This window comes from Mobula hypostoma, chromosome 24 (genome assembly GCF_963921235.1).
Source record: "Mobula hypostoma chromosome 24, sMobHyp1.1, whole genome shotgun sequence".
Classification (NCBI taxonomy): domain Eukaryota; kingdom Metazoa; phylum Chordata; class Chondrichthyes; order Myliobatiformes; family Myliobatidae; genus Mobula; species Mobula hypostoma.
In genome coordinates this window covers 32,578,032-32,604,582 of record NC_086120.1, presented here as the reverse complement: position 1 = coordinate 32,604,582, position 26,551 = coordinate 32,578,032, and the positions used below count along the sequence as shown (strand labels likewise).

The 26,551-nt window shown below is 42.8% G+C and overlaps 1 protein-coding gene across 2 annotated transcripts in view; it reads left to right on the top strand.

Moving 5' to 3' along the window:
* Window positions 1–26,551, top strand: part of LOC134337342 (ephrin-A5-like) — a 455,354-nt gene that overhangs the window by 196,456 nt on the left and 232,347 nt on the right. The window lies entirely within an intron of this gene.

Here is a 26,551-nt window from a genome sequence, read left to right as displayed (position 1 = left end):
AGCATCCCAGAAGCATCCGACCACAGTCCGACTCCGAGTCTGTCTGAAAAACTCCGAGCCTCCGACCACCTGTTCGACACCGAGCACCGAGCACCATCTCTGCCGAGCGTTTCGACCACGGCCTTGGCAACAGGTGATACGCAAAGCCGAGGACTTGGGGCCTTCGTCTCCGGAGATTCTCGATCGCACAGTACCAGCGGCAGCGAAGCAGGCATTTCAGAAATTTCTCCAGATGTTCCTCTGCGCTTATCACGGCTGTCTCCATCAAATCCGGATTGTGCACGGCACCCCTAGTTACACATATCGATATTCATTAAGAGAATGACGTAAATTTGGAACAAATGCTAATATTAGCAATAATGATCATGAAAGGACTGTGACAGAACAAAAGTCCTCAAAGGAGTGAAGTCAGTTACTTTTACTTGGTTCTGGGCTACACGTGACTACAGAGCCCCTTATGTGATTGGCTTTTCACCATCCTTGGGCACCACAGTTAGCATGATGCTATCACAGCTTGCAATGTTCCAGGGTGCAGAGTTCAAATCCGGCATTGTCTGGAAGTAGCTTGTATGTTCTCCCTGTAGCATGGGTTTCCTCCGGGTGCTCCGGTTTCCTCCCACAGTCTAAAAGGCGTACTGGTTAGTAGATTAATTGATCATTGTAAATTGCCCTGTAATTGGGCTAGTGTTAAGTAGGTGGGTTGCTGGGTGATATGGCTCGTTGGGCTGGAAGGGCTGGTTCAGTGCTGTCAATAAATGTGGTTGTAGCCAGCAAAAATCCTTTAAGGAAAGGAAAGATCTACTTAAGAAAAGATCTACCACTTTTTGTGTTGGCACGTGGCCAAGTGGTTAAGGTGTTCGTCTAGTAATCTGAAGGTCGCTAGTTCGAGCCTTGGCTGAGGCAGCGTGTTGTGTCCTTGAGCAAGGCACTTAACCACACATTGCTCTGCGATGACACCGGTGCCAAGTGGGTCCTAATGCCCTTCCCTTGGACAACATCAGTGACGTGGAGAGAGGAGACTTGCAGCATGGGCAACTGCCGGGTTTAATTCCACATCCCATTCCTATTCTGATATGTCTATCCTCGGCCTCCTCTACTGTAAAGATGAAGCCACACTCGGGTTGGAGGAACAACGCCTTATATTTCGTCTGGGTAGCCTCCAACCTGATGGCATGAACATTGACTTCTCTAACTTCCGCTAATGCACCACCTCCCCTCGTATCCCATCCGTTATTTATATACACACATTCTTTCTCTCTCTTCTTTTTCTCCCTCTGTCCCTCTGACTATACCCCTTGCCCATCCTCTGGGTTTTTCCCCCCCTCCCCCTTTTCCTTCTCCCTGGGCCTCCTGTCCCATGATCCTCTCATATCCCTTTTGCCAATCACCTGTCCAGCTCTTGGCTCCATCCCTCCCCCTCCTGTCTTCTCCTATCATTTTGGATCTCCCCCTCCCCCTCCCACTTTCAAATCTTCTACTAGCTCTTCCTTCAGTTAGTCCTGATGAAGGGTCTCGGCCCAAAATGTCGACTGTACCTCTTCCTAGAGATGCTGCCTGGCCTGCTGCGTTCACCAGCAACTTTGATGTGCGTTGCTTGAATTTCCAGCATCTGCAGAATTCCTCGTGTTTGCTGGTCTTCCTTACAACCTTGCCCAGGTCTGCGCCCTGGAAACCTTCCAAGACTAATGGAGACTAACGAGACTAACGGATGCCTATATATACTTAAGAAAAGCAGCTGAGGTACTTCATTTCCTTGGAGCCTCGTGCAATGGTATTGCTTGCTGGACCAATGGACTTGCATTCAAACCTCCTTGGAGAAAGTTGAAGTAATTGAATTTAATAAATCTGGCAAAGCTGTGATTTTATCAGAGAAAATGGCCACAAATCTGTCATATTTTTGAAAATATCCAACTAGTTCACTGGTGCCCCTCGGGGATGGAGAATCTGATACTCCTACCTAGTCTTGCATGACTAGTCTTCATTAAGAACTTGATGTCTGCTTGACTGTCAGATCAGCTGGATAGTGTAGCAGTTGTGGCCATGTCAGTGATGAGAGCACCCAGGGTACAGAAGGAAATCCTTCTGGATTGTTCAACTACAAATATTAACCTATTTATTTTAAACAGGTCAAGAGCTGTATTAAAATAGCCCACAATGGAATTTTCAAAATTCAAAGTAAATTTTATTAACAAAGTATATATATATCACCAAATACTACCCTGAGATTCATTTTCTTGCAGGCGGTCACAGTGGAACAAAGAAATAGAATAGAATCAATGAAAAACTAGACACAAACACTGACAAATTGTGCAAATACAAAAAGAAAACAAATAATAATAATAATAAATAAATACTGTAAATAACACTAAGAATATAAGCTGTAGCGTCCTTGAGTATAAATCCAAAGATTGTGTTCAATGGTCAGTTCAGTGTTTTGGTGAGTGAAGATGTCCACTCCTGTTTCAGGAGTCTGATGGTTGAAGAGTAATAACTGTTCCTGAGCATGGTGGTATGGGGCCTAAGGCTCCTATACTTCCTTCCTGATTCATAGCAGCGAGAAGAGATCATGTCCTGGATGGAGGGATCCTTGATGATGCTTTCTTGTGGCAGACCTCTTTGTAGATGTGCTCAATGGTGGGGAATTTCCTGTGATGAGCTGGGCTGTATCTACCACTTTTTGTAGCCCCTTCTATTCTTAGGCTTTGGTGTTTCCTACACAGATTGTGATGCAACCAGTTAGGATGCCCTCCACTGTGCATTTTTAGACGTTTGTCAGAGTTTTGGATGATCTGACGAATCTGTGCAAACTTCGAAGAAAGTAGAGGCTATGGTGTGCTTTCTTTGAAATGGTATTTATGTGCTAGCATCAGGACAAATCATTCTGCATATTACCCGTGCCAGAGGGAAAAAAAGATCCTACATTTCCAGGAGTATTATATACCAATTTAGCATCACAGCTTCTTCATTTAAAACAGCCTGACGCTCTCAAAACTTTTTATGAGTCTCATGCACGTCTGGCATTGCACCTGATAAATCTTTATGACACTTGGCAAGAAATCAAAACAGTCATAACTATTCACTTTATTACAATGGGAAGGGTTTTCAAACAAGTGGAACACTGGGCCTAGCAGACAGAGGGAATGCTGTAGACAGCTGTTCAACTGTCAGATTATCTTGCCTGGGGTCGCAGCCTTTAACCAGGAGTTAGATATTGAAATGTAATTGTTTCCTTTGAAAGGAATTCAAAATTAATTGAAAAGGTGGTGCATATTACATTATACTCAAAGCTTTGAGGAGTTCATGTATGTTTCAGGGTGTGAGGTCACTAGGTGTACAGTTGTCTTGGCTATTCAGCTCAAAGAAGCAGGGAAGATGTTTCTACTTTTCATTTACTACAGATTGTGGAATCAGAGATGGGAAGCCATCTGGTCTATGTGGTCGAAGAGTGAATTATTTAAGTTAATTCTTCCCAGGTCTTGGTCTTCAGCCCTGTGGGTTTAGAATATTCAAATTTATAGCAGGGAAATGAAGCTTTTGCCTCAGCCACCCATTCATGCAGTGACTTACAAATCCCCATTATTCTTTGGGTTAAAAAGATCCTACAGTTTCCCTTTCAACAATTAACTTAAATTTATGTCCTCCCAGCTTACATAATTTTACACACCTCAGAAAACAGCGACCCCGGAGAGAGTCTCATCTCAGCCCATGACCGTCTTTGTCACTATTAACCATAATGCCCCATTTGGCACCAACCTTCACCATCTTAGTCCCTGCATTTAAAACCATTCTGGTGATAGACAGGACACAAGTCAGTGGACCTGGAATTTAAATCTGCAGAATCTCATTGCACACAGCCGTTCTATCCAGTGGAAGATCACTTATAAAACCACTTGAAATCTCAGTTGGAATTTCTTACTGCAAGTGGAAATTCACTTCTTCATGGAATAGTTCAAATGCATTTAATGAGGAACTAGATTAATACCTGGAGAATAAAGGAGATTAAAGGGTATACTGATCGGTTGATTGAAGGTTAGGAATTGAGGTTTGGAGTGGTGGAAAGTGGTCACAGGGAGAATGAATTCTGGCAAGGACTAATTGGGTAGGATGGACTGTGTCTGAGATGTTTGGAAATGGAGCACATTGCGCTGTCCTTGGGATATTAAACATTTAGTGCTAATGAGTACTGATGAATGTCTTGGTAACTGTAATTATTGGAGTACTGACACGGTTGTCTGTTTGATCAATCCGCCTTGAAGGCAAGGTTCAGCAAACCATCAGCTTCCAGCAGACTTGTTCCAAAGGCAAACACTGAGGGTCACTGAAATTTCCCATTTGTGCCCAGCACAACTTCTGCTTTAAATCACTGATCATTCCCTTGCTCTCAGCAACTCTCTGACAGCAATGCCTCGAAACATCTGCTGGTACCAACAACTGCTTTACAGACCAGAAAAATATGAAAAATTTTCCAAAATCCACTTCCACACCTTGCAACCTATCCACCGATTGGTTATAAGTTATATAAGTCGTACTCATCGGCAAGTGTACACAAATAATCACTGCTAGTGAAGGCATCGTTCCAAACCTAGGGTCTGGTCACTACAGAATTTGCTTCAGTTTGATGTCAATCAAACTGAAGTGAGTACAACCAGCTGACTCTCTCATACTTATGGAGCTCTGAAAATTAAAGGGGAGTTTCCCTCTGCTTTCTCTCTCGAAATGTGATGGCTGCCTGTCATCTTTAATCTCAATATCTAACCCACGTTATAGTGTGATTGCCTGTAGACCCCCCCCCCCCACCCACCTTTACTTTGGAATGAGGAGAACGGGGAGGAGACACAGAGGGACGGTTCCAGTAAAAGCAGAGAGGCCAGAGAGTCTGCAGTTTTGTTATCAAGGGGAGGTTGAAGCGAGTGCTTTTGATAGACCAGGGAGTGCAAAATTGGCAGGTACAATTTTAAGGTAATTGACTAGAAAGCCAGAATAGACATGAATTGTTATGACTTGGCCTGCCATGTCTGAAAGGGTAATGAAACTTCCAACAGGTAACAGGATTTATTTAAGAAGGAAAACGACTTCATAGCTCTGAAGAAGAGCAGCAGAGTGAAACTGATTGGGCACTTCTTTCAAAGAGCTGGCACAAGCACAATGGGCTGAAAAGTCTCCTTTAGAGCTGTGTGATTCCATATTAAGAATGAAATGAAAACTATTATATTTTCATCGGCCACCTCTCAGGACCTTACATTTGAGCGTTTCATTGCGCAGTTAAGTATGGCTGGCAGTGTTTGGCTCATTCTTCAGTGTGATCACACTGCCAAGTGGTTTCCAGATGGTGCCATTATTACTGCGCAGAGTGGACGGCAGTGAGTGAGGTCACATTGGCAGAGTGTCACGAGCAAATTAATGAAATTTCTGATTGTGTGCCTTTTTGGAGCCATTGTCCATTATGGGTAGATTAAAAATTTTTTTTTGACAAATCAAGACAGAGCCCAAAATTAAACAGAAGTTACAGGCGATCTGATCCTGGTTATAATCCCAGGCTGCCACACTGAAGCTGTTCTGTACTGTCATTCACCCAGCCAGGATGTTCTGCGCAATGTCTGGTGCATTGAACTGCGCCAGTCTCTGGATCAAAGATTCCAGTTTCAAGTGTGCCTGAGAGACCAAATGCACAGTTTAAAGCAGAAACTCCAATGCAGAACCAAGAAAGTGCAGTCCTCTCAGAGATGCAGCTTCAGCCAAAGGAATAAACTAAGACCCTGGTCACTCTCAAGGGGGAGATCAAAGACCTCATGGTGCGGTTGTGACGAAGAACAGGGGAGCTATCCCTGGTGTCTTGGCCAACATCGAACTATTCAGTTGATATTTCTACAAAAAGTGTTTGTTCATTGTCACGTCTTTGGAAGTTGGCTATTTGCAAATTTGGTTTATGGTTCTTATATTCAAACAAATTGTGGGATTTTTGTTCACGCTTAAATGGCCAACTTTGTCCATAGGCCAAATATATAGAAGTAGGTAAAGCCAACCCTAGGGTTTGTTAAAATAACTGAATTAATTTGCAAGAATTGCATTTAGTGCCTTTCACAGTTTCAAGATTTTCCAAAGTACTTTCTAGTCGCTGAAGTAATTTGCAGCTAATTTACATGCAATCAGCAAACTCTCACAAGCAACAGAGCTATAATGATCAATAATCTATTATGTTGTTCAAGAGATAAATACTGGTTCAGACATCAAGGAGAATTCCCCTTTCCTTTAAAAAATACTGCTATAGGATCAACACTCAGTGGCCACTTTGTTAGGTACACCTGTACATCCGCTCATTAATGCAAGTACCTCATCAATCATGTGGCAGTAACTCATTGCATAAAAGCATGCAGGCATGGTCAAGAGGTTCAGTTGTTGTTCAGACCAAACATCACAATGGGGAAGAAATGTGATCTAAGTGACTTTGACCGTACCAGGAGGTACGTCGTCTCCCGTCTGCTGAAGGCGAGATCTCTGGCATTCAAGTCTGGCAACCAGGCCTGTACCAGAAAACCGTGTATGATTTGTAGAGGGCTATTTGAAGGGCGAAGAGACAATTTCAAATGAGGTTGGAGGTCACATTGGATGCACGGCAACTCTGGAAGGGTCTGCAAGACATTACTCCCTACAAAGCGAAACCCACTAGCATGAATGGCAGCGATGCTTCACTACCAGATGAACTCAACGCTTTCTATGCCCGCTTTGAAAGGGAGAATATAACTACAGTTGTGAAGATCCCTGCAGCTGATGACCCTGTTATATCCATCTCAGAGGCCGACGTTAGGCTGTCTTTAAAGAGAGTGAACACTCTCAAGGCAGAAGGTCCCAATGGAGTACCTGGTAAGGCTCTGAAAACCTGTGCCAACCAACTAGCGGGAGTATTCAAGGACATTTTCAATCTCTCATTACTACAGACGGAAGTTCCCACTTGCTTCGAAAAGGCAACAATTATACCAGTGCCTAAGAAGAATAATGTGAGTTGCCTTAATGACTATCACCCGGTAGCACTCACATCGACAGTAATGAAATGCTCTGGAAAGTTAGTTATGACTAGACCGAACTCCTGCCTCAGCAAGGACCTGGACCCATTGCAATTTGCCTATTGCCACAATAGATCAACAGCAGATGCAATCTCAATGGCTCTCCACACAGCTTTAGACCACCTGGACAACACAAATGCCTATGTCAGGATGCTGTTCATCGATTATAGCTCAGCATTTAATACCATCATTCCCACAACCGTGATTGAGAAGTTGCAGAACCTGGGCCTCTGTACCACCCTCTGCAATTGGATCCTCGACTTTCTAACTGGAAGATCACAATCTGTGTGTATTGATGATAACATCTCCTTGCTGATGATCAACACTGGCGCACCTCGGAGGTGTGTGCTTAACACACTGCTCTACTCTCAAGACCCATCTATAAATTTGCTGACGGTACAACCATTGTTGGTAGAATCTCAGGTGGTGATGAGCGGGTGTACAGGAGTGAGATATGCCAACTAGTGGAATGGTGCCGCAGCAACAACCTGGCACTCAACGTCAGTAAGACGAAAGAGCTGATTGTGGACTTCAGGAAGGGTAAGACAATGGAACTCATACCAATCCTTATAGAGGGATGAGAAGTGGAGAGAGTGAGCAGCTTCACGTTCCTGGGTATCAAGATCTCTGAGAAACTAACCTGGTCCCAACATATCGATGTAGTTATAAAGAAGGCAAGACAGCGACTGTACTTTATTAGGAGTTTGGCACGTCAACAAATACACTCAAAAACTTCTATAGTTGTATCGTGGAGCACATTCTGACAGGCTGCATCACTGTCTGGTATGGAGGGGCTACTGCACAGGACTGAAAGAAGCTGCAGAAAGTTGTAAATTTAGCCGGCTCCGTCCTGGGCACTAGCCTACAAAGTACCCAGGACATCTTTAGGTAGCGGTGTCTCAGAAAGGCAGCGTCCATTATTAAGGGCCTCCAGCACCCAGGTCATGTCCTTTTCTCACTGTTACCATCAGGTAGGGGGTACAGAAGCCTGAAGGCACACACTCAGCGATTCAGGAACAGCTACTTCCCCTCTGACATCCAATTCCTAAGTGGACACTACCTCACTTTTTTTGAATGTACAGTATTCTGTTTTTGCATGTGTTTTGTTATCTATTCAATATACATAATTGATTTACTTGTTTATTATTATTATTATTTTTCTTCTCTGCTGGATTATATATGGCATTGAACTGCTGCTGCTAAGTTAAAAAATTTCATGTCATATGTGGGTGATAATAAACCTGATTCTGATTCTGAAGGATTGTTGGTGCCTGACGGGATGGTTTGAGTATCTCAGAAACTACTGGTCCCCTGCGATCTTCACGCAAAGGTCTTTAGAGTTTATAGAGAATCGTGCAAGAAATAGAAGAAACATCTGTTAACCAGCAGTTCCGTAGGCAGAAACAGCTTGCTAATGAGAGAGGTTAGAAGGTAATGGCCAGACTGAGTCATGCTGATAGGAAGTAACTCAAATGTCCACGTTACAACAGTGGTGTGCAGAAGGGTATCTCGGAATGTACAACACGTCAGACACGTGGGATTTAGCAGCAGATGACCATGAACATAGACTCAGTGATCACTTTATTAGGTACAAGAGGTAGCTGATAAAGTGGCCCCCAAGTGTATATTGGGCAAACAGCACTGTACATACTGGAAATAAAAAAGAAATGTGTGGAAAATACGCAGCAGGGAAAGCAGCATCTGTGGAGGGAAAAAATAATTATGATTTCATATCATCATAATTTACCTGAGGTCAATATGTGTCTCTCTCTCTCTATCATGACCAGCTGAGTATGTCCAGTGTTCTGGTTATATTTAGACCATTAATAACACATCCAAAACAAGGCAAATCATTGAAGCATCAGGCAACAATCTTAAGCTCATGTTCTAGGGGTTTAACTTGAAGATAAATACTTCTCATTCGGTGGCATGAGAGCACTGAATGGCACTGAGGCACAATCAAAATCATCCTGTGCAATGATAGAGCAAGAGTTCAGCCATTACATTATACCTGTGCCTGATAATAACTCCTGTCACACCTTTTTAGTGAGAATTGAATTGACTTTATTACTTATATCCTTCAAATACACGTGGAGTAAAAATCTTTATGTTATGTCTCCATTCAAATATGCAATCTGCAGTTATAGTAATATTATGTACAACAGAATAGTCTATATAACATAGAAATACAGTTGTGTCAGCATGAATTAAGCAGTCTGATGGCCTGGTGGAAGAAGCTGTCCTGAAGCCTGTTGGTCCTGGCTTTTATGCTGTGGTACCGTTTCCTGGATGGTAGCAGCTGGAACAGTTTGTGGTTGGGGTGACTTGGGTCCTCAATGACCCTTCAGGCCCTTTTTACACAGCTGTCTTTGTAAATGTCCTGAGTACTGGGAAGTTCGCATCTACAGATGCACTGGGCTGTCCGCACCACTCTCTGCAGAGTCCTGCGACTGAGGGAAGTACAGTTCCCATACTAGGCAGTGATGCAGCCAGTCAGGATGATCTCAATTGTGCCCCTATAGAAAGTTCTTAGAATTTGGGGGGGCCATACCAAACTTCTTCAACCATCTGAAGTGAAAGAGGCGCTGTTGTGCCTTTATCACCACACAGCCGGTACGTACAGACCACGTGAGATCCTCAGTGATGTTTATGCCGAGGAACTTAAAGCTGTTCACCCTCTCAACCCCAGATCCATTGATGTCAATAGGGGTTAGCCTGTCTCCATCCCTCCTGTAGTCCACAACCAGCTCCTTTGTTTTTGCGACATTGAGGGAGAGATTGTTTTCCTGACTCCACTGTGTCAAGGTGGTGACTTCCTCTCTGTAGGCTGCCTCATTATTATTTGAGATTAGGCCAATCGGTGTAGTGTTGTCAGCAAATTTAGTTAGCAGATTGGAACTGTGGGTGGCGACACAATCATGGGCATACAGAGAGTAAAGGGGGGAGCTTAGTACACAGCCCTGAGGGGCACCTGTGTTGAGGGTCAAAGGGGAAGAGGTGAAGGAGCCCACTCTTACCACCTACTGGCGATCTGACAGGCAGTCCGAGATCCAGCTACTCAAGGCAGGGTGAAGGCCGAGGTCTCTGAGCTTCTTGTCGAGCTTGGAGGGAATTGTGGTGTTGAATGCTGAGCTGTAGTCCAAGAACAGCATTCTTATATAAGCATTCCTCTTCTCCAGATGTGCAAGGACGGTGTGCAGAGCTGTAGTTATTGTGTCATCTGTTGATCAGTTGTGTTGGTTGGTGAACTCTTCCACATTATAAATCAAAGGGAGATAAAGAAATAGTGGGGTGAAGCAGGGTGAGAATGGCAACATTGAATGTATTTCTCCTTGAGTCTAAGGTTTTCAACACTACCAGTTATAAGACCACAAGACTCAAGAGCAGAATTGTCCCATCGAGCCTGCTCCACCATTCCATCATGGCTGATTTATTGTCCCTCTCAACCCCATTTTCCTGCTTTCTCCCCATATCCTTTGATGCCCTGACTAACCAAGAATCTATCAACCTCCTCTCTAAACATGCCCAATGACTTGGCCTCCAGCACCATCTGTGGCAATGAATTCTGCAGATTCATCACCCACTGGCTATAGAAATTCTTCCTCATCTCTGTTCAAAAGGTACATTTATATATCCTGAGGCTGTGCCCTCTGGTCCAGGACTCACCCATGCCATGCCCACTCCATCTAGGCCTTTTAATATTTGATAGGTTTCAGTGAGATTCCCGTTCATTCTTCTGAACTCCTGTAATTAGTGGCCCAGAGCCACCAAACCCTCCTCAGTGCTAACCCTTTCATTTCTGGGATTATTCTCATGAATCTTCTCTGGACCCTAGCCAATGCCAGCACATCCTGACTTAGATAAGGGCATACTTAGATATGTCTGAAATGGTGTGTGGTGATCACTACCTCCAGGTAACAAAGTTTATGTCCTTGTCCTTGCTACCAAATACTTTAAATCTTTAATCTCTGGTTTTTGACTGCTAAGGGAAATAGGTCTTCTCTATTTCCTGCACCTTATCTCTTCTGTTGATCCACCTGAATTAATTCTCCCCACTGTTCCAAAGAAAACAACTTTAACTTATCCAGTTTTTTCTCATAGCTACAACTTTAGACATTTTTGTAAATCTCCTCTGCAGGCTTTCCATCTTTCCTGTAATGAGGTGACATGCACTGTATGCAGTACTTAAGCTTTGACATAGCTAGTGTTGCATACAGATCTCACATAACCTCCCTGCACTTATGATCTAATTAAGGTCAATGTAAGGTCATTATTCTGAAATGTTAATTCTGTTTCTCTCTGCTGCTGTCTGACCTGCTGAGTATTTCCAATATTTTTTGGTTTTATTGTAGATGCTAGGTTTTATGCCTTAGCTGAAATTTCAAGGGATCACATCTCCTATATCTTTTAACCACCTGTTGACCTACTCCACTACTTTAAAGGAGCTGTGGACAAACAGCCCATATTTTCTTACTATTCTGCATTACTCAATATGCATTCATTAACTGTCACTTCTTTGGATTAAATTCCACTTAACACTGTTCTGCATGGCAGACCAGAGTATCTCTATCTTCCTGCAGTCAAAGCCTTTCCACCTTACTGTCAACTACACCACCAAAAGTTATGTCTTTACAAACATTTTTATTGTACCCCCCCGTTATGTCTAAATCAAAAATATAGATTACAAAAAGCAAGGGATTGAGTTCTAAGAAACCCAATGATAATCTTCAGTCATAAAAAGATATAACTGTTGCATCCAGCCATTAAGCTACATTTTGGTCCACTCTGCCCTTACTTGAATCTCAGGTACTGATTAACCAACTCTGTGCAACCCTGTCAAAAACAAAAGCCTTACTGATATCCACATAGACTACATCAAACGCACTTCCCTCACCATCCATCCATGCTTCCTCATAAAATTCAATTAAGTTAGTCAGATATACGAATTCAAGGTTTAATGTACATTTATTATTAAAGTACGTATGCAGTATACAACTCTGAGATTCATCTTCTCCAGACGGCCACGGGACAAAGAAAACCATGGAAGCCATTCAAACCACCCCCATGTACAAAAAATAGCCCAAGTGGCAACAAGAACTTCAATACCACCCCCCATGCATGAAAAGCAAATCATGCAGACACCAACGAGAACATCAAACCCCAAACCCCCTCTCACACAAAAAAAACAAATTGCACAAACGGCAAGAAATTCAACATCGGCTTATCCATGAATAATCTGTGCCTTGTTAATGAAGGTTTCTAGAATTGATTCCAGTAACTTCTTCATCAATGAAGTTAAACTAACTGGTCTATACAATAAGTGTTCATTTTATTTATCCTTCCCTTTTTAAGCAACAGCTGTCCTCCAGTGCGCTGGTATCACTTCTGCAGCCAGAGAGGATTTAAAAAGGATCTAATCAAAGATGCTGCAATTTCCTCCCTTGCTTCTTTTAACTGACTGGAACATATTTCACTGGGTCTGGTAATTCATCTATTTCCAAGGGCGATAAACCCCTTACTGGTTCCCCTGTTACTGTGATCCTTCCATCCAGTATTTCACACAGTATTGGCACCGTCTACCTTTTGTTATGATGTTGGTCACAAAAATTTAATTAGACACTATGCCTATATCCTCTGCCTCCTCTTATTAATAGGGCTACTTCTTCCTTCATTATTCTCCCACTCTGTCTACACAGCTGAGTGTTTCTTTGACTTTATCTGCCAATTTTTCACACAGAGAGTGGTGGGTGCGTGGAATGCACTGCCAGAAAAGATGGTGGAAGCGGATACAATAGTGAATTTTAAGAGACTCTTAGATAGGTACATGGAGCTTAGAAAAATAGAGGGCTGTGCGGTAGGGAAATTCTAGGCGGCTTCTGGAGTACGTTACATGGCTCAACATTGTGGGCCGACGAGCCTGTAATGTGCCATGGATTTTCTATGTCCTGTGTTTTATTTGTCGTTCAAAACCTTTGATAGCAAGAATGGGTTCTAGAGCAAGGATGGTGTATGTTACACATTAATTTAATTACTTATTGAGATACAGTGCAGAGTAGGCCCTCTTCTAGTCCTTCAAGCCATGTTGCCCAGCAACCCCTGATTTAACCCTAGCCTAATTACAGGACAATTTACAATGACCGATTAACCTACCAAACCGTAGGTCTTTGGACTGTGGGAGGAAACTCGGAGCACCTGGAGGAAACTCACGTGGTCATGGGGAGAACGTAAAAACTCCTTACAGACAGCGGTTGTGTATTTTGTAGTGTGTTAGTTTGATCACTAGTTATCTCATGAACAATAATGAGAGGAAATGCTGGAAACACTCAGTAGGTCTGGCAGCATCTGTGGAGAGAGAAAAATCAAGTTAATAGAGTGGAAGGTCAACTTTTGATGCTTATGGGAAATGTGGCAATTGAATAGGTTAAATGGAGCTTTGGGCAGCGTACATTCTAGCCACATTTACTGTACAGAAGTTGGTAATGAATTTGTATTCCAATATAGGAGTCTGTGTTATCTTACAAGAACTGGAAAATATCAAGAAAAACGAGTATAAAAGCAAGGATTGAATAAGACAAAAGAGAAGGTCTGGGACTGAGTGGAAGGCGGTGGAGGTTAAACACACTAAGGAGATGAAGAAGGAAGGGAGCAAGCAGTAGATGTAATGAGACAAGCAAAGAAAGAGAAGATGGATCTGGAGGAGGTGCAGAAGTCTGCAGCAGAATTGTTGCTGTCCAGTATAATGGAGACTCTTTATAATTTCAAATTGTTGGGAGGGGAGAAAATAAAGAGAAGCAAAGTGAAAACGTAGCTGCACTGTTTTTGCATTCAGGGAGTGATACACGACTAAAGACTCGTGGCCTCTGCACAGTGAGGTTTTTGATGGGCGTGAGTAGAGGGCTGGAGTCACCCATTGATGACTTGCTTTAACTGTGGTTTGCAAATGTTTTTTTTTGACATCGCTCATAAAACTTTTATGAGATTTTTTTCCCTCTCTGAGTGAGGTGATGAACGACAGAGCCAGAGGAAGGCATTTTCCCTTTGTCATCAAAAGCTCAAATCTTAATTGTAAATTCAGAGCCGGTTTCCACCTTGCTAAGCAGAGTGCTTAAGGAAGCACCACCGGCACCTTGTTAAAAGTTTAATTTCAAAAATAAATAATATCATTTTTTGAAGTTCTTTTATGCTTTTCCTGGAAAATTTTACAAGAAAATAAAGACATGAAGCATTTATTTGGAAGAGAATCAGAATTCAGTTTTTTTATCATCTGCATGTGACATGGAATTTGTTAACTTAGCAGTAGCAGTTCAATACAATACATAATCTAGAAGAGGAAAAAAATATAATAATAATAAATAAATTACAGTATGCATATATTGAATAGGTTAAAAAACGTGCAAAACACAGAAATACTCCATATTAAAAAAAAGTGAGGTAGTGTCCAAGGGTTCAATGTCCATTAAGGAATCGGATGGCAGAGAGGAAGAAGCTGTTCCTGAATCACTGAGTGTGTACCTACAGGCTTTTGCACCTCCTACCTGATGGTAACAGTGAGAAAGGGGCATGCCCTGGGTGCTGGGTGTCCTTAATAATGGACACTGCCTTTCTGAGACACCGCTCCTTGAAGATGTCCTTGAAGGCTAGTACCCAAGATGGAGCTAGGTTTACAACCCTCTGCAGCTTACATAATATAGCTAACATAACTTATAGAATTTGCTTCTGTTTAGTACTCTGCCTCTGAACCTAAAGGTTGTAGATGGAAGCTCTATATTAGAAACATGGTTATCTTTGCTGGTACTTATAAGCTGTACTTCTGCAGGTGTGGCATTTTATTCTAAAAGATACGTGTTTTTTGCATGCTCTTTTGGTTGATATTTATAGCTTCCTCATCACTAAAACAGATTTTCTAATTGTTTCTTCGAAAGAGTTTTTGGGATCGTTGGGATTTTTGTGATTTTTGGCTCCTTTGTTCCCTGCATTACAACTGTGACCATGATCAAAGTACCTAACAGGGGATTGGCATTAATATAGGAACTTTCAGTTTGATTACATCCAAGATGCTGCATTGCCAGTGAAATACTCTTCCTGTTGTAGGATCCACGTCAGCCAATTTGTGCATAACAAGCTCACACAAATAGCACTGTGGCGATGAGCAGATAATTTGATTTAGGAATACAAAAGAGAAGGTTCTTGGTCGGAAACATTGACTGTTCATTTCCCTCCATACATACTGTCTGACCTGCTGAGGCCCTCCAGCATTTTGTGTGTTTCTCAAGGTTTCTAGCATCTGCAGAACCTCATGTTTTAGCAGTGTTGACTTCAAGTTAAATATTAGACTGGCCACCAGGGAGATATCCCCAACTCTTAGAATTATTCCGGCGCAGAAGGAGTTCGTTTAGGAAATTGAGATTATGCAGATCCTTTTAGAGTAATCTCATCAGTCCCATTCCACTCTCTCCTCATAGTCCTTTAAATTATTTCTTACCAGAGGCTATCCCCTTCCCCTTTAAAAGCCCTGATGAGCTTTACTTGCAGTAAGTTCAGATCATAATCACCCCTCACCCATCACCCCTTGCAAACTTTGCCCATCACACAATCACTGAGGGATACAGCATGGAAAAAGGCTCCTCAGCCCATCAAGACCATGCTCACCATCAAACGCACTTTTGCACAAATGTTCACATTCATCCCACTTATCCTTCCCATTTTCCCCATCAACCCCTCTAGATTTTACTGCTTGTCTACTCACAAACGACAGTTTACGGAGGCCAATGAAGCAATTGACCTGGATGTGTTAGGGACATGAGAGAAAACTGGAGCGCCCATGTGGCTATAGGGAGAACATGCAAACTCCACACAGACAGCATTGGAGGTCAGAATTGAGCCCAGAGTGCATGGGGCTATGAGGCAGCTCTTCTACCACCTACACCACTGAATCTGTCTCTGTTGGGCCTCAAGCTATTAGTAAACCAATCGAATTTCTCCCTACTTAGCCTATCTGGGTCCATCTTGATCTTGTAAATCTCTACTAATTCTCCACTCCAAGGTGAACAACTCACAAGAGCTCTAGTGGTTCCAAGATTACCTCGGCCCATCGTAACCTGGCCCAGGCACAATGGCACAGAAGGCAGAGCTGCTGTCGTACAGTTCCAACAACTTGGGTCCAGTCCTGACCTTTGGTGCTGCCTCTTTGGCGTTGGCACATCCTCCAGGCAACCGCATATGTTACTCCTGGATGCTTCAGTTTCCTCCCATATCCAGCCGACTTCCGGTTACTGGGTCAATCTTTACGGTAGCAATTAACCTCAATATATGTAGAATCTAGGGCAAGTTGATGGAAATGTAGGAAGAATAAAATAAAATTAGTGTAAAGTGTAAAGATTAGTGTAAAGAAGAAAAAAGTATAGACAGTGTAAGTAGGTACAGGATAGTTGCTTGCTGACTATGGTACCAAGGGAGACCTAAAGTCAATGTTTAGGAAAAAAAAAAACTCTTTGACCCTGAGCACCATTTTCTGTCCATTCCCTTGCCAAGGATCGCTTCTGTCTAACACAGCCTTGAGCTGCAGAAGATGAGTCAAATTTGCAATTCACATCTTAAAATAACCTTCACAATTTGGGTCAAGTCCCTCATCTGCCTCCTGCTAAGTAACTTAACTAACAAAGACTCCAACCCAGCGTCTGAGTGAAATTGACTCAAATTTTTAAAAAAAGTATAAAGACTGACACAAGCTGGTCCAGAACCAAATGTTTTGCCAGAGTATGTACCTGACCAGCAGCCACTCTGTAGGCTCAGCCCTATTAACATGGGATCTGAATACTACACCAAGCTATCATTGAGGATGAACAGCCATCCAATTAATAAATTCTGCCTCCATTTTTGTACTTTGTACTCCATTTTTGTTCACATCACCGGGGACCTCATGTGGTCTGTACACACCAGCTGTGTGGTGAAAAAGGCATAACAGCGCCTCTTTCACCTCAGACGGTCGAAGGAGTTTGGTGTGGGCCCCCAAATCCTTAGAACTTTCTACAGGAGCACAATTGAGAGCATCCTGACTGGCTGCATCACTGCCTGGTATGGGAACTGTACCTCCCTTAATCGCAGGACTCTGCAGAGAGTGGTGCGGACAGCCCAGCACATCTGTAATTGTGAACTTCCCACTATTCAGGACATTTACAAAGACAGGTGTGAAAAAAGGGCCTGAAGGATCATTGGGGACCCGAGTCACCCCAAACACAAACTGTTCCAGCTGCTACTATCTGGGAAACGGTCCCACAGCATAAAACCCAGGACCAACAGGCTCCGGGGACAGCTTCTTCCACCAGGCCATCCGACTGATTAACTCACGCTGATTTGAGTGTATTTCTATGCTACATTGACTATTCTATTTATTATAAATTACTATGATTGCACATTGCACATTTAGACAGAGACGCAATGTAAAGATTTTTACTCCTCATGTACGTGAAGGATGTAAGAAATAAAGTCAACTCAATTCAATTCATTTCAATACATTCTTGAAAATTGAAATCAAAATTGGAACGTGACTTGTGAGAACATTTGAGTCACCTTAGAGAGAGGACATTTTAGGCATCGTGCCCATTGTGAGAACTGAGGGCACCGTGGCATTTGAACACTGAGCCAGCCTGCCTGTGTGAAGATCACTCTACAAGCTACCAACGTGTTACAGAGGTGGGTTTGCATTTCTGGAAAATTGTATGTATTGCGATTTTCCCTAATGTGTCACCACATCTTCTACTCTGACATCAAGAGGTGTGAGTTAAAGTAAAATAAATCCTTGTTTATTAATTTACATTTTTCACATAAATTCCATGACAGCAGATTTTATTCCATATCTCAAAAGTTTGGGTAGTGATTTGTGAATTCTGTGATGAGCAAATTAATGTTATCTGAACGACTATAATACAAGGGCTGTCAGTGGTTCTATAAAGAATGCCAGCACTAGCAAAAAAAGGCGTAACCACAATGCGACAAGTTTCTATAGGACATTTTATTTTAAACATGTACCCACAAAACTACAAAGGAAAGTAAAAAAAAATTGAAGTAGTTATAAAAATATTTATTAGATTAAAATATGTATTGGTAAATCATTCATGCTAGTTTCTTTTAAATTTGAAGATTTAGATGTACTTGATTGTTTGCAAATCTTGTTAATCAATAACCGCATATTTACCTGTAAAAATACTTCCTCACACACTTTGCATCCGTTTGAGGTCAAGCCCCATTAAAGGCAGTAAAATAATTCTGTGTATGTTGCGTGGCTTATTGGCTCTACAAACAATGGCAACCACAGCCTATCTTGTTAACATCTGACTGAGTTCGCGGATGTTTAATTAATCCAAATTTGATAACTGAACCACATACAGCAAGATACGATAACCCTTAACAGAAAGTTCAGTGAATTAGGTCCTACGGGTACGAGAAAGGAAAGATAACAAGTTGCTTTACAGTACAAGTGACCCAGGTTCAATTCCTGTCACTGCCTTTAAGGAGTTTGTACGTTCTCCCCATGGCCGCATGAGTTTCCTCTGGGTGCTCCCTCCGCTTTCCTGCCACAGTCCAAAGACAAATCGGTTGGTAGGTTAATTGGTCATTGTAAATTGTCCCATGATTAGGACAGGATTAAATAGGGGGACAGCATGTCTTGAAGGAGCCGAAGGGCCTATTCTGAGCTGTACCTCAGTGTGCCAATCAATCAATAAATAAATGCATGAAAGATCTGGGCAGGGGGTGTCAGAGGGTAGGGATTTGGTGACCAATTATGGCCTTCAGTGGTGAGGGTCTGAGTTTGGACCAGAACTGGAGGGCTTGCGGGTATCTCAGAGCAGGGGTTCCCAACCTTTTTTATGCCATAGACCTCTACCATTACTGAAGAGTCCGTGGACCTCAAGTTCCAAACCCCTATCTTAGAGGCTTGGAGGATTTCAGGAGTTCGAAGATAGAAGGACTATGGATTAAATTGAAAGCAAGATTGAGAATTTTCAAATGGCCACATTGCTTCATTGGCAGCCAGTGTGAGTTAGTGAGCACAGAGGTGGTGTGTAATTGGAACGCAGACATCCCACTTCTCCTGAAAGTACCAGGAGTCTCCCGCAAGTTCCGGGACTCTCCCGCATATTAATAGTGGCTCCCTGATGCCCACAAATTATATACAATGTCCCGGAAATTGATTTTTTTGAGAGCGAGTGTGAGAGAACACGCGAGAAAGAGCGAGAAAGTGAGTGACCATGAGAGAGAGAGAGCGCGAGAGCAACCATGAGAAAGAGAGAGCGAGAGCAAGAAAGCAAGCATGAGTGAGAGCGACCACGAGAGAGAGCGCGAGAGAGCGAGCGCGAGTGAGAGCGACCACGAGAGAGAGCGCGAGAGTGAGAAAGCGAGCGCAAGTGAGAGCGACCATGAGAGAGAGCGCGAGAGCGAGAGAAAGAGCAAGAAAGCAAGCACGAGAGAGCGAGCGCGAGTGAGAGCGACCACGAGCGAGAGAGTTCCAAAAAAATGTCAGAGTGTCAGAGGGTTCCAAAAGAAGAAAATATAAAACGTACGTCACCCCAGACTACACTAAAGTGTACTCCTGCCTAATAGGGGTCAAAAATAATGACAGTGTTGCTCGCTGCGCTGTTTGCAACAGTGACTTTTCTATTGCCCATGGTGGGTTAAGACTATAAAAGACATGTTGAGGTGAGTTTAACAGGTGTCATTCGTTCATTAGCATAGCTAACGTTATTTAAACTAGCTGGCTAGCTGCTAAGGAGCTACTCTATTGCAGACATCCCACCTCTCCCGGAAGTTCTGGGAGTCTCCCGCAAATTGATGGTGCTACCTCCCTGAAATGAGTTTTTGCAGGGTGGGATGTCTGGGAACGTCCATCACCATAAGACAATAGAAACAGCTCAAGGCCATTCGGCCCATTGAGCCTGCTCTACCATTTGATCATCACTGATTTATTTTCCCTCTCAACCCCAACCTCCTGCTTTCTTCTGTAACCTTTGACGTCCTTACTAGACTTGGATTTATAGAGGGTAAATCAGGAAGGGCTGGACAAGAATACACAGGGATAATCCGGATATAAGGTGAATGTTTAAGCAGCAAATAAGCTGAGGTAAGGGTAGAGTTTGGGCAATATTTCAATGTATAATACTGTGCAAAAGTCTTAGGCACATATATAACTAGGGTGCCTAAGAGTTCTGCACAGTAATGTCTTTATCAATATGGAAAGGAGAGGGAGTTTGTAAGTCTGGCGGGAGCAAACGATGTTGGGAATGACAAGGGTGAAGTTCTGAGGGAGGGATGTGGGACAGGTGGCAGAGAAGGAGTACCGGGGCAGTGGAATGGTGTTGGTGCACCAGGCAAGGTCACTTGATTCCAAAAAGTTGGTTTATTGATCATTACACAATGGCGCTTCTCGCTCCCTCCCCTCTCCCTTCCCCTTTTCCCAACCATGATTCCCCTCTCCCTGCCCTCCTTCCCACTCTCAGTCCACAATAGAGACCCGTAATCAGAATCAGATTTATCCTCACTCACATATGTCATGAAATTTGTTCTTTTTTGTGGCAGTATTACAGTGCAATACATAAAATTACTACAGTACGGGGCAAAAGTCTTACACAGCCTAGCTATACGTATGTGCCTAAGAGTTTTACACAGTACTGTATACGCACACATATACTGTATACTGAAAATGAAATGTGAGCTCCTCTACTAACATAACTGGCCATCAGCCAGTCTGCAGGGCCTTTGGGAAATTTTGGGATGTTGCAGCATCCGAAGCACTGCCAAGAGATGAGGAATCAGCTGGATCAAGCAGCAAAAGTAAAAACCATTCATTGATTGGGTTGTCTCATTAAGGGCAACCCACGCAGTCCACTGGAAATCAATTGGTCTCTAAAAAAAACCTTCTCAGCCATATAAAAGAACATAATTATCAACCACATTCTCATTACCTGGTGTCAAGTGTGCAACAGCCACCTGTCAGGAACACTTGGCTGAAGACGGCCCCGGCCACTTCAGGCAGCCAGGAACTGCGCTGAATAATGATGGCAGAGCTCCGCTCTACTCTTGATTGTAGTTACTAAACACATTGACTGCTACAGCGGTGGCGAACACTGGGAAGCAATCCTTTCATGTGGGAATCAGCTCTTCCTTTTTATGTTTTGATAAGCGCGTGGTGTGTTTACATAACACAGGCCGCGAAACCTCTGGAGATAGGCTGACAAGTTTGGCATGGCTTGCGGAGGAGATCTTACATTCCTATCTGTAGTTAGCTGGAGGCTGTCGGGGAGCATGGCCAGCATTAATTTACTGAACTAGAGTCTGGCAGTTTTGCTGGCGAGAGATTAACCTGCACTCTCTTCTAAGTTACATCCTTGAGGACGTTTGTCAAACCAATGTTCAAGAGCTTTGTATCTGGTGTGGTAAAGGTGACATTTGACAATGGTTTAATTTATATTTAAGGTGAATCGTGAGGAAAAACTTTTTAAAATTCACTCTTTTCTTTCTCTCTGTCCTGCAGGGACTGGGTTAGGGCTGCATGGATAGGGCCTCGTTTACTGAGAATATAGAACTCACTAGCACCCAGAGCTGAATTATACTGAAACAGCAGCACAGCTAGTAGGGCTGCTGTGCTGTAGTACCAGAGACGAGGGTTCAATCCTGACCTCTGGTGCCGCCTGTGTGGAATTTGCACTTTCTCCCTGTGGTTGTGTGGATTTTGTTCAGGTGCTGGTCTGGTATGGGGGAGGAGCTATTACACAGAATTGAAATAAACTACAGAGAGTTGTAAAATTCAGTCAGCTCCATCATGGGCACTAGCCTCCATAGTATCCAGGAGATTTTCAAGGAGCGATGCCTCAAAGAGGCGTCGTCCACCATTAAGGACCCCCGTCACCCAGGACATGCCCTGTTCTCATTGCTGTCATCAGGAGGGAGGTATAGGAGCTGGAAGACACACACTCAACAATTCAGGAACAGCTTCTTCCCCTCTGCCATCTGATTTCCGAATGGACATCGAACCCATGAACACTACCTCACTACTTTTTTTGTATTTTTATTTTTGTACTACTTATTTAATTTATCTATTTAATATATACACTTACTGTAATTCACATTTTTATCTATTATTATGTCAGGCATTGTACTGCTACCACAAAGACAACAAGTTTTACGACATATATCGGTGATATTAAACCTTTGAATCTGATTCCTCCCACATTATAAGAATGTACAGTTTAGTAGGTTAATTGCTCTTATATGTTGGCAAGTGGTAGAATCGGAAAGAAATTGATAAGAGTGTGGGGGGAATAAAGCCTGGGGTTAATGCAGGATTAGTGTAAAGGAATAGTTAACGGTTAACATAGACACTGGGCTGAAAGGGGTACTTCTGTGCTGTATCTCACAGTGACTATTTGATAACAAATGGGAACATATACAAAGGCAAAAGAAAGAAGGTTATGTTGATGAAATATTGTACATTGAGATTGATACATGGATACTATTAGCAATTAATAGTTTTGGGAATTAGGCAGATAAGTGGAGCTGAAACCAAGATCATGAATTTACTGACGAGCAGACCACGCCTGATGGCTGAATCACTCACTCCCCTTGTTATAGACAACAGACAGTAGGTGCAGGAGTAGGCCATTCAGCCCTTCGAGCCAGCACCGCCATTCACTGTGATCATGGCTGATCATCCACAATCAGTATCCAGTTCCTGCCTTATCCCCATAACCTTTGATTCCACTATCTTTAAGAGCTCTATCCATCTCTTTCTTGAAGGCATCCAGAGACTTGGCCTCCACTGCCTTCTGGGGCAGAGCATTCCATATATCCACCACTCTCTGGGTGAAAAAGTTTTTCCTCAACTCCGTTCTAAATGGCCTACCCCTTATTCTTAAACTGTGGCCTCTGGTTCTGGACTCACCCATCAGCGGGAACATGCTTCCTGCCTCCAGCGTGTCCAATCCCTTAGTAATCTTATATGCTTCAATCAGATCCCATCTCATCCTTCTAAATTCCAATGTATACAAGCCCAGTCGATCCAATCCTTCGACATATGACAGTCCCGCCATCCCGGGAATTAACCTTGTGAACCTATGCTGCACTCCCTCAATAGCAAGAATGTCCTTCCTCAAATTTGGAGACCAAAACTGTACACAATATTGCAGGTGTGTACATTCGTGTGCTTTTACATAACATCATTTGTCTCTATCATTTGCATATGTTATAGCAATGGCTGCACTTCAGAAGTATCTTGTAAGCTAGAGAGTGATTTGGAATGTCTTGAAAAGTGACAAAACGGGTGATACAAATCTAATAATCTTTTTGACTATAAAATAAGCACATTCCAATGGCTGCCATCCCACTCCACTCAAGAATGTACAGAGGTAGATCTGGTGACCGTGGGGTCCTGCTTTCCCCATTGGCTCCAGATCGGGATGGCTTCTGATGGTGATCTCCCTGGGCAGAATTACAAAAGCAGGTTGATCGATATCCTGAGGTAGGCACAGCTGACAGTAATAGCAGTAACTCATATGTAATTAATTATCTCTGAGGCATTTTGGATGAAGAACTGAGGACTAGAAGGGTGGTATTTAAATATGAGTTCTTTTTTTTCTCTCTCAGTAGACTATTCTACACTGTAAATTATACCAGATGGAGAGGAGCTCATGGAACTATGCTCATCTACAGCTATTTGGTGGAAAGGTTGTACCTTCAACAGGTTAATGATTTTCCAGCTTTTTGGTAAATGCTATGATCAGACTTTTTGGGAAGAAACTCAGGTGGCAGTATATTAGTTAGTCAGATAATGTTAATCAGAAAGCTTAAAATCTGTAAAGGAGAAAGGCTTGCACCAGTGGTATGATTGTGCAGCAGTTAACGCAATGCTTTACAGCGCATGCGATCACCGATCGGGTTCAGTTCCTGTCGCTGTCTGTAAGAAGCTTGTGCATTCTCCCCGAAGCTGCCTATGCTTTCTTTGAGTGCTGGGTACCCTTCCACATCCCCAAGCCGTATTCTTAGGATTAGACTAAGTGAGTTGTGGGCCCGCTAGGCTGGCGTCAGGAGTGCGGCGAAACTTGCTTTCTGCCCTTGGCACAATCCTTGGACTGTGCTGGTCATTGACGCAAAAGACGCACTTCACTGCATGTCTTGATGTTTCAGTGTAATCTTTATGCTGCCCCCTTCTTAGCCACGGTTCAGCCCAAGTGATTAGAAGCCAATGGAGTCACTTTTGAATTGTGGTTACTAGTGTTGTATAGAGAGAAATAGCTTCTCAGAACTATGAAAGGAAAGATGAAGAGGTAAGTTCTTGTCTCTTTATGTTAACACCAACTTTAGACTTGTGGTGATAATTATCTCCATTGCTTCCCTAGTTTCAGGAAAGGTGTGTGACAGATAATCTTTCATCACAACTGCTCAATCCCAAGCCATTTAACAGCTTGGCACCAATTTTGAGTGTGAAGCGCACTTGGTTGGAGCAGCCAACATTGGACTCTGATGAAAATGATGTCTATAATCCATATACACTTGCAGATGATAGAGTGACTGAAGGTAGAGCTGGCAATGTTGTTGTTCCAAGGAATTGTCACTGTGAAAAGGACATTTTATTGAGGAATCCCAAGAAGGAATTAGGAACCTGAAGTGAAGTAGAATGATAAATGGGATGACAGTAAAAGAGGTTTATTGTGTTGCAGCTGACGCCAGATGGACAGCAGCCTCATCATTTCCCTCTTAAAGCAACAATTGCTTGATTTTATGCAGGCCTTTTAGCAGCAAAAAGAACATAAAAAACAACTTCTCATAACAAAGCAGGAGGACATTTGGCCCGTTTAATCTGTGCCTGCTCTCAGATCTTTCTCATCGGGCCCATTCCCCCACTTAGTTCACTGTAGCCTGCTGTCTCTCACACATCCATCATCTCTCCTATAATGCTCCAACCACCCCCCCGTACTAAAAATGATTTACAATAGTCAGTTAACCTACCAGCATGCCTTTGGGATGTGCATGCCAATCCCTGCTTCATGTCCTACGTTCTCCTGGGTGGCCTCCTATACCTGTCATAAGCCTGAATTCCTACTTGGCTTGCATCAAGTACCATTCATCATCACCCATGTCCTTGATCACCTTCACTAGCAACTAGATAATTAATGCCAAGATTTTAAATGCTCTTCCAGATTTTCAAAACCTTCTGTGCTCTTATTGCTTCCTCTCTTTGTAATGCCCACAAGTAGCATTATGGACACGTTATGTTCACGCTGGTGTGTTTGGTGACACTTGCGGGCTTCCCCCGTCTACACCCTCAGGTGTGTTGGTTGTTAATGCAACCAATGCATTTCACCATATGCTTCAACGTCTATAAAGTTTATAAAGATTTAAGAACTTCAATTTTGAATCTTTATACCGTATTCTTTCCTCCAGTCTTACAACACTTTTGACAATCTGTGCACTTTGAGGTCTGACCAGCCACATCTTTTGTCAGCTCTGCTCCAAATACCTGGACCCCTTAGATTCAGAAAGGTTTTAGATACCCCATTCAGGGGAAACAACACCCCTGAATTTAGTGTATTCTGCCTGGAGGTCAGTGGCCAGCATTGTTCCGAGACCCCTGCTCTTCATGATTTTTATAAATGACTTAGATGAGGAAGTGGAAGGGTGGGTTTGTAAGTTTGCAGATGACACCAAGGTTGGTGGTGATGAGGAGTGTGTAGCAGGGTGTCCAAGGTTACAAAGGGACCTTGATAGGATGCCCTGTTGGTCTGAGAAGTGGCAGGTGGAGTTCAACCTGGAAAAGTGCAAAGTGATGCACCTTGGATGGTCAAACGTGATGGCAGAGTTCAAAGTTAATTAGTATGGTGGAACAGAGAGATCTTGAGCTCCAAATCCATAGATTCCTCAAGGTCGCCGCGCAAGTTGAGAGGGTAGTTAACAAAGCGTGTGGTGTGTTGGCCTTTGTTAGATGGGGAATTGAGTTCAAGTGTCGTGAGGTAATGTTGCAGCTCTATATAAATCTCTGGTTAGGCCACACATGGAGTGTTGTGTTTAGTTCTTATACTTAGACAATAAATTTACTTTGAACTAAAGCTTCCACATCCTATAGGAAGGATGTGGAAGCTTTAGTTCAAAGTAAATTTATTGTCTAAGTATATGTTTGTCACCTTGAGATTCATTTTCTTGCAGACATTTATAGGAAAATAAAGAAATGCAACCCAATTTATGAAAAATTGTAAATATCAATGTCTGACAAACAACCAATGTGCAAAAGAAGATATTGTGCAAATTATATAAAAATAAGTAAATAATACTGAGAACATGAGCTGTAGTGTTGTTGAAAGTGAGTTCATAGATTATAGAATCAGTTCAGAGTTGAGACGAGTGATGTTACTCACGCTGGTTCCGGAGTCTGACTGTTGGAAGGTAATAACTGTACCTCAGACTGGAGTTGTAGGATCTAAAGCAGGGGTCCCCAACCTTTTTTG